The sequence below is a fragment of the Anas platyrhynchos genome, chromosome 2, assembly GCF_047663525.1.
Source record: "Anas platyrhynchos isolate ZD024472 breed Pekin duck chromosome 2, IASCAAS_PekinDuck_T2T, whole genome shotgun sequence".
Classification (NCBI taxonomy): Eukaryota; Metazoa; Chordata; class Aves; order Anseriformes; family Anatidae; genus Anas; species Anas platyrhynchos.
This window is the reverse complement of record NC_092588.1, coordinates 21,133,597-21,146,272: the sequence shown is the minus strand read 5'-3', so window position 1 is coordinate 21,146,272 and position 12,676 is coordinate 21,133,597.

Below are 12,676 nucleotides of genomic sequence, written 5' to 3'. Positions count from 1 at the left end.
AAAATACCTGTGTAGGGATGTTATTCCTCTTGAACTCTTTCCTAGAGAACAAAACTGTGAAATTGGAGTCTTACAAGAAGATAAATGCGAAGTATGTGGAGGTGCAGAGCTTGTTGCAGTTGTGTAGCCGTGTCCAGTGCCATCTGATGTGCAGCTGAGATGCCCCAAGGGGACGGGTAGGTGAGACGTGGGACCTACAGGAGGTTCACATCCTCCTGGATGGGTGGTGGGAGACCAGACGGGCACATCACACAGCACTTGGTGTTTTGCCTATCTGCCTGACTCAACCCCCTTCTGAATGGGTGATTTATTAGCTCTCCAAGCTATTGATTGGATCCCCATTGAATAGTGGGGCACAGGCAGGTTTAGGTGTCTGAACCTCCAGCTGAACCCCAAGCACTATGTTTCCATGCTCCTATACATCCAGTCAACTGTGGTCCTTACACGGAGCTCTCAACAAAACCCTGCTTTGCAGTGTTACGCTGCGCAGCTTTAAGATGAGGCTTTCTTTAGTGTTGTCGTTGCTTCTAAACTCTTTTTGAAACTATTTAAATTTGTGGGTTTTCTCCATGTGTTTATGATGAATCACACACAGAGAATGAAATAAAGGTGATGATACCACTCTGCCACACGCAAACCCAGCCACACACCGAACGCACGGGTGTTATATCGCTAATAAATCTCTGCTCAATGACAGCAGATTTGGGCTCATCACCTTGCCTCAACCATCAGGAATGCAAACAGTAAACAACAACCAAGCCCATGCCAGCTATCAAACTGAAATCTCTCAGGGTCCAGGTGAATCATACTGTTCTCTTCACACAGATGTGGTACAACAAACCCGTGGTGCATGGTAAGGGCTCCCAGGTGCAGGGTAAAACTGCTAATAAATCATCCATGCGCTGAAGCAATTGTCAATGACAGGCTTAACTGAGGAGTGAGGCGATGCCCTATGGTGCTGTTTTCCTCTGCAGCGCAGCATCTTCTAGAAACAACAGCTGAGCAATTCCAAAATTTCAGGGAATGTTCTCGGTGTGAATGGGTGGCATTTGCCTAAGTTAGGTGACATTGGGCAAAGAATGATTTTTCACTGAAGTAACCACTTAGTCTGTCACATCAGCGCATCAGGGCAACCTCACGATTATATCCGAGAGATTTTCTATAGGTATGCATGGACGAGCTCCTCCTCCATTTCCTGGGCTTTGGATCCTTTCTCACCACTGGGCAATACTTGCACACATGAACATCAGCATGCATCTGTACAAACCTCTGTTTTTGTTTTTTTTTTTTTTCTTTTCCTGAAAATAGAAAAAAAATCTTCTGTTAACAGGGACAGAACTGACTTTACTAACCTCCTCTCAAAGCCTTACTGAATTAATTTGAGCAGGACTCCTGATGTTTTTGCATGAGGATCTTCACTGCCAGAAATCACCAGAGCTTAATTTCCTTTCTCTCTGGCCTGTAGGTCTGGGTCTGATCAGACTCCACAGATGTGTTGTGTTTTTCTTCATGCACTAAGCTGGTATCCAAGAAGATCAGACTTAATTTATTTTAATCTGCAGTCCTTGATGCCCTCTAGAGTGAAGAGCTCCAGTCTGGTGAGTTCACCTCATGAACCAGGGGAGAAGACCAGCAGGAGACCCGAAGTGTGCTGAAGAAGACGGATAAATAAAGCTCATCTTATGTTGAGAGAACTTCTCTTTTTGTACATCAGCAACCCAAACATCTTCCCCTTTGAAAGTATCAACAGTAAATTCAGGTAGTTCTTAGGAGAAGGCGATTTTCAAAGCTGTTGGTCTTTTATGTAATATTTATGCCATATTCATTCATGACTAGAAGTTTCACTTAATAAACGCTGGAGAGTGAGTAGCCTTTAAGGCCCAACAGGACCATTGTGCTAACAAAACCCACAAAATTTCCACATATAGTTTCTATAACTGGCTTGAAATGAACTGGCTTGCTGAACTAGTGCCCATTTGCTGGTAAAAAATGTAGTTTTAAACAGCCAAATAACACTTCAGTAAATCCTAACTCTACTGAAATTACTTCAGTGCCTTCCTCTCTGTTTAAAAATAAAAGCATGCCTCAACTGCTCTAAGTTAGCAAATATTTTTAGCCATTTGTGATCAGCTGTATTCTAGTAAAACAACTTTTTCCCATGTTGATAACAGGTATGATTAGCCTGATAAAATGCAAATTCTTATACAATGAGTAGATCCTCCAATTTGTGCTTTCAAAGGAGTCATAATGTTGTAGGTAGATATCATTCAAAATATCTTACACTGAAATCTGGTAACTGCTTAAATATAACAACAACAACAACAACAACAATAATAATAAAGCAGACATTTCAGCTCATCATTCAGCCATTCAGGAAAATAATAATAAAGTTGTATATCATTGTTTTCAAACTTAGGATAATTTATAACATTAATAAAAAGTTGGAATTATTATTTGCAACCAAATCTTTGCTGAACGTGTCAGTGCTGACTAGGAAATGATATCCTGAAAGTAATTCAGCTGGGGACAGGGCACAGCTTTCTGGCTGATGAGAAGCTCTTTCATAGTCTTGTCTTTGGTAAGTTGTAATTACGAACTGCTGTTTAAAAAGAAAATAAAAGTAAGGCATGAAATCAGAGTAGGAAAGCCTGTCTTTCACCTGCAAACAATTCCTAGAGAAAGGTAAATTTTTGAGATTTTTATAATGATGTATTGCTTTGTGTGGATCCAAAGGTCAAAGAGTTACTTAAGAAGATAAAGAAAAAAATTCTGGCAGCTAAAAACCAACATGGACTTAGGTACTAGTAAAGGGAAAGTGATGCCTGGAAATTGTCTAATAAAGAACATGGAAAATCTTGGAAGAGTGGGATACACCTGTGAAATACGACATTTCAATGTGCATGGCCTCAATTACAGGACACGTGAGTGAAACTTCTCTTGAAGACCTTTTCTTTGTGCTTCAGGTCTTTGGACAGAGCCAGACCTGAGAACTCTCAATATAAATTACCGGCAATGGAGAAAACAAGTGAAGTCAAATTTTAAGCACAGCCAGGGAGCTCTGGCACCTCTGGAGCAGGGCAGACAGAGAGACCAAGGTGCAGCGGCTTCTGCAGGGAGTGGTGTTCCCCAGCTCCATGTGCCCATGCTTAGCTCAGGACCAGGTGGCCAAGGGGGACACGCTGCCCCGTGGGTGACGGCAGCCCCCTCTCCTGAGCACGGGTCACCTGCTGCTCCACACAGGAAATTACTTCTTGTCCCTGTGCAGAGACAGGAAAGCTGTCAGTAATTCTCCTGTGTGTTTTGAGAATTTTTGATAGATCATTTATTTATTTATTGCTTTATTTTACTTTTATATGCTGTATTTACTTGGGCAGCAATCCAACTCTAGAATATTTCCTCTTTATGGGTTTGAGAAATAAGGTACAGAGCCAGAAATCCAAATTTCCAGAGATGTTCCAATTTGTAAACCAATTTAATTTAAGCCCAAATACTCAAATGTATTTAAATGTCGCTTGCATTTATACACAAAGTATGGCAGAGCAGAGAACCAGGAAACTAATAATTTAATCAACTTCCTCAAACAAATAAGAATGCAATTAATTATTTAATATTATTAACAGGCCCAAATCACTTATGCTCCCACAGCTCTGGGATGCAGCACTGCCACTAGCCAGTAGCTGACTGCTCTGAACCAGATTCTTCCTCCCAAATCCAGCTGACTTCCCAGAGCAGTTTGTTTGCCCATGGGTGCTATAAGCAGTAGCGAATTCAAGCTGAGACCAGTGAGTCTGTCTGGTTCTTCTGCTAGATTAAACCACCCCTGAATCATCGCCGTTTACAGACTGGCAAAGGAAGATCAGTGCTCAGTTACGTGAGTTCAGCAGATGAGTCAATGCTTTAAGATACCTGTAGATGGACCTAGAAGAGGCAACGGATCTTAGCTGAAGAAGAAAACCTCCTTCATGAGAAAAGGGCTCAGTCATTCAATGAAAAGGGAAAATACTGCCCTTAAAGTTCTGCATTTCTGCACCCCCTGTAAGTGACAGAAACTCAGTTCTGCCAAACGAATTGAAAACGGAGAGGCAGAGCCTCCAGCCCTGTGCCACCTCTGGTAGAAAAGCACGTAGCTGTATTGTTGTCATCCAGAGAAGGATCCGGAGGAGGAAACGAATAATCTGCTGAGACGGGAGTGGATAACGGAGATGCATTTGGAGCTGATGTAAATCCTGTTGGGTGACGTTCTGGTGAGTCACTGCAGTGGGTGGAAGTGATTCCACATAATAGCGGTATCATCTGCCTTCTCCCATTGCACTGACACACGCCGCACACACAGGCACTGTGCAGCAACCAGTGACTCAGACGCTGTGTACCAACCTGAAATGGCTGAGACCTCACAATATTTACAGTTGCATTTCACACTTTTGTGTAAAAAGCGGTGTGCAGTGGGCACGGCTGGCCTGGACTGTTCTTCCTTTCGCCCCTTGGGACTGACTGCATCGTACCTAAGGGTGAAAACTTCCAGGGAGTCTCAGGGAGAAGATGCTGTAGGCCAAAGAGAGTTTAGGCAGAGTGAAAGAGGAAATGAGCAACTAAACAGGCCCTTTCCTAATTAGAGTTTTAAAAGAATGAGATTAAATGCAGGGTAATTGTACTCAGGTAGGTTTTCATTTCCATTTAAAAATATCTCAGCAGAAGCACTGGAGCTAAAAGGAAGACATACAACAGGAGACGATTTAGTTAAGTTGTGCTAAAGCTTAGCAATAGTCAAAAGTGCTTATTGAACGGGGATAATCTCTCTTGTTGTTTTAAGGAGCCTCTTGCGTGGGCTCCTCTCCACGGGCTGCAGCTCCAGCCCGGGGCCTGCTCCTGCAGGGGCTCTCCATGGGCCGCAGCCTCCTCCAGGCCACATCCACCTGCTCCACCGGGGGCTCCTCCACCCATGGGGGGGCTGCAGCGTGGAGATCTGCTCCATGTGGGACCCCTGGGCTGCAGGGGGACAGCCTGCTGCACCAGGGGCCTCTCCACAGGCCGCAGGGGAACTGCTGCTGCCTGCCTGGAGCACCTCGTGCCCTCCTGCTGCACCCACCTGGGGGCTGCAGGGCTGCTTCTCACTCCTCTCTCTCCCAGCTTCTGTTGAGCAGCAGATTTTTTCTCCATTTCTTAAATCTGCTCTCCCAGAGGCACAAACAACATCGCTTATTGTCTCGGCTCTGGCCAGCAGCAGGTCCCTTCGGAGCCAGCTGAAACTGGCCCTTATCTAAAAAGGGGCAGCTGCTGGGTTCTTCTCACAGAGGCCACCCCTGCAGCTCCCTGCTACCAAAACCTTGCCACATAAACCCAAATACATTCCCCCACTTATACAGCTCTCCTAGTGTAGCACACAGCCAGTGGAGTGTATGCCTACCTCCTTATTAATTACAAGTAGATTTTACTGTGCTGTTGCTTTAGGCTGTTATAGCATCTAGCCTATAACAAAACAAATGAATTACCTATAAGCAATAAAAACGTAGCAGCACATGCTTAATCTTATAGTATATTCAGGTAGGAGAATGCATGCAAAGGAAAAAGTTTAAGCTATATTAATTAAGATTTAGGTATTAAGGCCATAAAACTCCAGATTCACTCTGACTAGAATGCCTTTAGTGATAAATTCCCAGCCAGGATGCTATTCAGTTCCATGAAATACTGACTTCATAACCATGTTTGAAGATTTACCTTCTTAATTAGGGACAAAGGGTAGTCTTGGAACAGAGCACAGAGTAAACAGATTTTATGGGGAGGAGCTGTGCAAGGACTTGGCTAGGGGGAATAAATCCACCGCCATGCAGTGCTGCCTGTGGTCTGATGTCTCCAGCGTCACCACGGCTGGTACCCAGGTATCTGCAGGTGCCAGTGGCTGGTTTATGCCCTGCTAGTGACAAATTCAATGTCCCTCTCCTCTGTGACTGCCACCACAAATGCCCTGTGTGAGCAATTTGAAGCCCCCCTCTGCGTTATCCTGGCTGCACCTGTGGAGACTTTATCTACTGCACTCAGGCTCTTTGGATGATTGATGTTTAAACAGCCTCACATGAAGCATGGTGTACAGCTGACAAATTCAGCTCCAGAAAATAATTTCATGTCATTGTCTTCAGTTTATTTTGACAGGTCTGGGACACCCAAAGAGGCCAGAGGAAGATTATCTACCATCTTCCAAAGGGAGATCTCAGCTTGCCTGCTGCTACATGGCATTATCTTGCAGGATTTGCATCCACTGTTGGTTCTGATGCCCTTCAAACACTGCACTGAAGGGAATGGCTCTGCAAACAACCAGCAGCTCTCAGAGTTACAAAGTAATATGTCCTAACATGCAGGAAAGTGTTGAACATGTTTTCCCCAATGGCAAATACGTCTAGCATATAGGGAGTACTCTCTCTATATAGAATCATAGAATCATTTAGTTTAAAAAAGACCCTTAATATTATCAAGTCCAACCATCTCCTAACACTTCCAAGTTTATCACTAAACCATGTCCCTAAGTGCCACATCCACACATCTTGTAAATACCTGAACGGATGGTGACTCAACCACATTCCTCGGCAGCCCATTTCAATGCCTAACCACCCTTTCCATGAAGAAATGAATCCTGATATCTAATCTAAGCTTCCCTTGGTGCAACTTGAGGCCGTTTCTTTGTGTCCTTGATATCTAGCACCCCTCTTTCAGAAAACCCTGTTTCCATTGTCATCCAACTGTACAACTTGCTGTGCTCAGTTTTTTCAATCCACTTGCTGTGCTTGAATGCTATCGGACCAAGCTCATGCAGCACCAGGTGATGCCACCTTCCAAATGCAGACAAAGGTACAAAACCATATTTCCTAAATCAAGGAAACTTTAAAATATTTAAATTCCCAACTTTTCAGAAGACAGATGGAGGCAAAAGTAAAATCTCATCTTTCCACATACCAATGCTGAAGCTTGCACGCAGCACACAGGAAAAGCAAAGTGGATGAGCAGGCAAGTCTGGCCCAATGTTTGCATTCATGAAGAGTCAGTAACACAGCAGGCAGAATGCTTGGATGCCTGCTGGGTAACAGCTCTACATGTCCTGCTGGGAAAGCCAATACACCCACGTGGTGCTTGGCCTCCTGCTTGTGTGCTGTGGCCAGTGGGAAAGGCAAGCTGTGGTAGGCAGTGCCAGGAGATCCCAGCAGCGAGAAGTGCAGGGCAGGGGCAAAGCTCTGTGGGTTTCCCTTATGGGAAGTTCATGTGACTGAAATTTCCACGACAGTTCACCAACTTGGGAAATCTAAGTGCTGCTTGGGCATGAGGAAGCTGGAAAACTAGTCTTTGGGGGGTTTTAATCCAATTTGACATTAAATTGGTAGGCTCAGATGTGGGAATTCGAAGACTCTTCCTATCTGGGTATTGGGATTTGAGGTTTTGTTTCAGAGTCATCTTTAAAAATTAAAAGAATTGGAAGGGCAGGTTAATTAACCTTTTCCTGGTTATGAGCTGTTTGGAGACATCTCTCCGAACCTTCAGATGTAGCTAATATTAAATATCACATTTTCAGTAAGCTGTGAATAATAAATTGAAAACTGCTTTGAATGGCCACATAAGATAAATGAATGCTATTGTTTCCTTGCTGGAAGATACACATAATGAATGCACAGTAATGTGGAAATCATATAGCATACATTTGAAAATTGTTTTAGAGAAATATTTGAGTAATCGAGCCAAGAAAATTGCATTTTACAAGTACTCATAAAAGTAAAGATGAATGCTTGGTCATTTCCTTGAGGTAAATACCTGCCTGTCAAGAGGAAAGCTGACTCATACGTATGGTGTGAAAACTTCGGAGGCAATCCTGCTTCCAGGCATATTGCAAGCTTAGAGTGATGATGTCCAATGATGTAACACAGCTAATAAAATGTACTTCTCCTCAGATACACAGAATACCTGACTAAAAAGAACAAATTTTAAAATATAGTGTCCAGTTTCACTTACACAACATAGTACACATATCTTGAAAATATTTAATGTAGGTGCAGAACATTTGTAACTCTGAACAAAGTTGAATTCTTGCATCTGTATGCTTGTAGACTGCCTTGAGTGAAATCAAAATTACGACTTCAATATTTTCAGAAGTAAATGTGGGAAGAAGTAACCATATTGCTTTATGTCATTCTTTCTTTTCCTTCCTCCACGTCTCTACGGATAAAACAAAAACAACAAACTATAAAAACCCTTCATTTTTTCTAATGGTAGACACCTCACTGGACTCTTCTGTAGGATGGAAAAGCAGCTCATTTTAATTCATATGCCTATCAGATCAATATTAGAAAATTATATGAAGTACAGAGCAAATTGTTTCCTTCAGAAATGTAGTAAACCTAGACAGAAATATTCATATATTCAGATATGATCAGAATTCAGGTTGCTTAGTTCCAGAATCACAGCACTGTTGTGGGACATTTCAGTTACTCAAAGATGGGCCTAGAATTGCACTCACACAAAAAAGGGAAAATCCAACTGATCTTCCTGCAGATGGCACACTGAGTACCTCCTCAGTTCCTTACCTGCTCCCCGCATCTGTGGGATGCTGGAGACTTTGTTCAGTAGTTGATGAAAAGCGATACAGTAATTAAATCCATAAGGGCTGCACAAATAACATCAGGATAAGAGGTGACATCTGATTTTACAAGTGAAGCTAATATCTGGCATACACTGGCATTGGTTGGACCTGTGATTTTACACCGCCTTCATCTTCCTCTCCATGCTATTTTGCCCCTTTGAGAGAGACAAATCTCCATGTCTATTTTGTTCCTCTACAGTGCAGGAGGCTACTTTTGTTATTAACAGGCTGGTCCATCCACTGGGAATGCAGCAGTGCTCAGGATGCTCCATGCACGATGAACTGTGAGACAAACTGAAGATGTCCTTGCATCCTACCACAAGTCTGCATAGATTTTATGAGGATAAGTATAAAATCAAATTATTTTAAATCTGCTTCGAGGAACCATTTTGAAGAAAGGAGACTCTTCTCTTGTTCATTCCCTGCCCTTTCTGCCCCTTCACTTCCTATTCTGGTTTTTGAATTTGGGAACAGCCACCGAAAACAGAATATACAGAGCAGGCATTGCTGGCAGCTATTAGGAAAAGCGTTGCTGCTTGTTGTACAGCAGGCAGCACAAAACCAGAACTGCTAAAATACAGTACAAGCTCCCCTAATAGGATTTATGTGAGACCATACTTGTGCTAATGATTAATAGACAGAGATCACATTTTACTTCCTTAATAAGCTCCCAGCATGATGGTAGCAGCATGACAAATTAAATGAGACAAAAAAAAAATTGCATTCTCAATCTCAGTCCTGCCAGGCTGGAACACTTCAGGTGCTGAAATGTGGAAAGAAAAAAAAGAAAGGAAGGAAGGAAGGAAGGAAGGGAGGAAGGAAGGAAGGAAGGAAGGAAGGAAGGAAGGAAGGAAGGAAGGAAGGCAAGTCATAAAGTTTCTCCCACTTTGATTTCTGCAGATATTGGTCCTTCACTTACCTGTGATCATCCCTCCACAGGTGGGCTCAGCCTAAGGTTAGCTTGACTGTTTTTTTTGTTTGTTTGTTTGTTTTTTGTTTTTCATTTCTGGGGGCAGATTTCTGTTCCACTGTCTTCCCTAACACAATTCTCAGTGCAAGGAAAAATTAATATTTTCAAATGAATGTTCTTGTTACACTGCTGTATTAAAACCACCACTATCTTCTTCATGTCAGCCAACATGCAAGCAAAAATGTATTTAATTGTCATAGCTTGCTGCACTGTACAGCTACCGGCTCATTCATACAAGGGATGCATGTCCTGGGATCTGCTCTTAGCTCAGGAGAAGATCAGAAGTGTGTGGTTACAGGGAAATGCTGCACTGTGCCTGGCACACTCACCAGTGAGAAGTAATTTTCTTAATTAATCAGAATGGATTTTATACAGAGGTGCCTCCAATTGATTGGATTTGATTCTATTAACAAAGGAATACCGAGCCATGTTTTTCTCTTAGTCTCTTTAATTAATTCAAAACACACCAAAGAAGAGCATTTCTTTTAGCTGTGGAAAGAAAATACAATTTTAAATGGCGTTTCTCAGTTCCACTGGGAATTGATGAAAATAAAATCAGTTTACTTACTGCAGCTAAAAAAAATGTATTCTGTTTGTGCTAGTTATTTACACATTTTTGTTTTGAAGGATGCTTTAATTAATCTGAGCCTTGTCAAACCTTAATATTTGACAGTGAAAATTATCCAGTCTTGTTATCATCCAAGCAATTTAATAAACCACTCAGCAATTACACCAGCCATGTAAATGTGAACGCAGAGGTATTTGCGCTATTACTTTTCTGCAGTAATTTGCTCAGTGCTCCACCAAGAGCAGAAATGGGAAGGCTGATGCAGAGTGCTCCAGTGAAATGGCACCTTTATAGGGCTCCATGAACAGTCCTGTGGTTCAGCACAATGGTTTAAGAGCCTGCTTTACATTTACAGACTAATTCTTCTCTATTGGTGATAGGAAAGAGAGAGAGAGAGAAGCCCTGCATTGTTCTCTTGCCGGTGGCTTTTCAAGACTTTGAAGATTGTGTTAGAGAAAATATGTCAGAAGATGTAGTTTCTGCAAGTACAGGTAGAACCTGTCTGCCTGGACTTCTGCAAGGCTTTTGACACTTTCTCCCATGATACAAGCTAACGAAGTGGGGGCTGGACGAGTGGACAGTGGGGTGGATTGAGAACTGGCTGGCAGAGCTCAGAGGGTTGCCATCAGCAGCACGGAGTCCAGTTGTAGCTGTGGTGTCCCCCAGGGGCCAGTGCCAGGTCCAATTTTGTTTAATTTATTTGTCAGTGGCCTAGATGAAGGGTTGAGGTGCCTCCTCAGCAAGTTTGCTGATGACACAAAGCTGGGAAGAGTGGCTGATAGCCCAAAGGGATGAGCTGCCCTTCAGAAAGCTCTTGACAGGCTGGAGGGTTGGACTGAGAGGAACTTCATGAAGTTCAACAAAACCAAGTGCAGGGCCCGTAACCTGGGGAGGAGTAACCCCAAGCACCTCCACAGGCTGGGGGGTGACTTGCTGGAGTGCAGCTCTGCAGAGAAGGATCTGGGAATCCCGGTGGACAGCAGGTTAACCATGAGCTAGCAATGTACCCTTGTGGCCAATAAGACCAATGGGATCCTGGGCTGGTTTCAGAAGAGTGTGGCCAGCAGGCTGAGGGAGGCGATCCTGCCCCCTCAGTCCTGGTGAGGCCTCACCTAGGGGTCCCCCGTACAAGAGAGACCTGGAGCTCAGTGAAGGGATGCTAAAATGGTGGAGGGCCTGGAGCCCCCTCCTGTGAGGAGAGGCTGAGAGAGCTGGGACTGCTCAGCCTGCAGAAGAGGAGGCCCAGGGGATCTCATCACTGTCTGTACATCCCTGAGGGGAGGGAGCAGGGAGGACAGAGCCAGGCTGTGTGCAGTGGTGCCCAGTGTCAGGACAGGAGGCAACGGGCATAAACAGAAGCACAGCAAGTGCCATGTGAAATGAGGAACAATTTTACTGTGCAGGTGACAGAGCACTGGCACAGGTTGTCCAGAGAGGTTGTAGATTCTTCTCCTTGGAGATATTTAAAAGCTATCTGGACACAATCCTGTGCAATGTGCGCTGGGGCACACTGCTTGAGCAGGGGGTTGAACCAGATGATCTCTAGAGGTCCCTTCCAACCTCAACCGTTCTGTAATTCTGTCTCTGTGAACTTAAATCTAACTGAAATAAAGGCATACAAGCAATAAGACAGTGTGCTACAAGAGTCTTTTCCAATTTTTAAGTTAAGCCAAAACAAAATAAAAACCCTCCCCAGAGGTTCTGCTGCAGTGTGTCTGTTGTTTAGTGCTGTCTGTCTGGGAAGTCGCTTCATGTAATTATGGTGTGAGACACTGATTGCATTGCTTGAGCTTTCTTTGGAGGCTCAGACATGCCTTGCAGTTTTCCCTAGGACAGGCCCTTAGGGCACGCAAAAGCCATCCAGTGTGGGGTGTGTTAGGTCCGTTCATTTGCTTCCAAATGCCACAATATTCCATTGCCCCAGAGATTATCCGGTGGTGAGGCAGTCTGATGAACAAAAAACCTCTGTTGGAGACCCCTTTAAAAAAAAAGTCTCATTAATCCACCAAAGCATGATCCCAGTGATGACAAAATGGCCGCCAGCTCGCTGCCCCACTGGTGCTAGGGCCTCGGTAACACAAGTATGTGGGCTACAAATGCCAGCAGCACGCTGCGAGGGATCTCAGCAGACCTCAGCAGGGAAGTACGATCGTCGTGAGTCAGTATTTGGCTGAGAAGCTGCTTAGAAACATCTAAACAGGCGTCTGCTTCCAGAAGTGCGATGGGTGGTGATTCAGCAACACGGAGAGACCGCCCTGCCCCAAATCATTCCCCAAGCAGAAGGGGGTACCTGCTGGATGGGATGCAAGGATCGGGTCTGCCGGAGCCCTCTGATGGTCTTACAGGGAACAAGAGCTTTTAGCTTCAGAGAGCTCATGCTTCTGCTTCCAGCCGTGGGGCATCCCGAGTCTCTCCAGCACTTCCTTTTGATCTAACACCTGCACTGTGTGCCCATGGGAAGCCCAGCACTCAACTTCTGTGCCACTCTGCAGCTTTTTTTGGATGAAATGGTCATGCCACT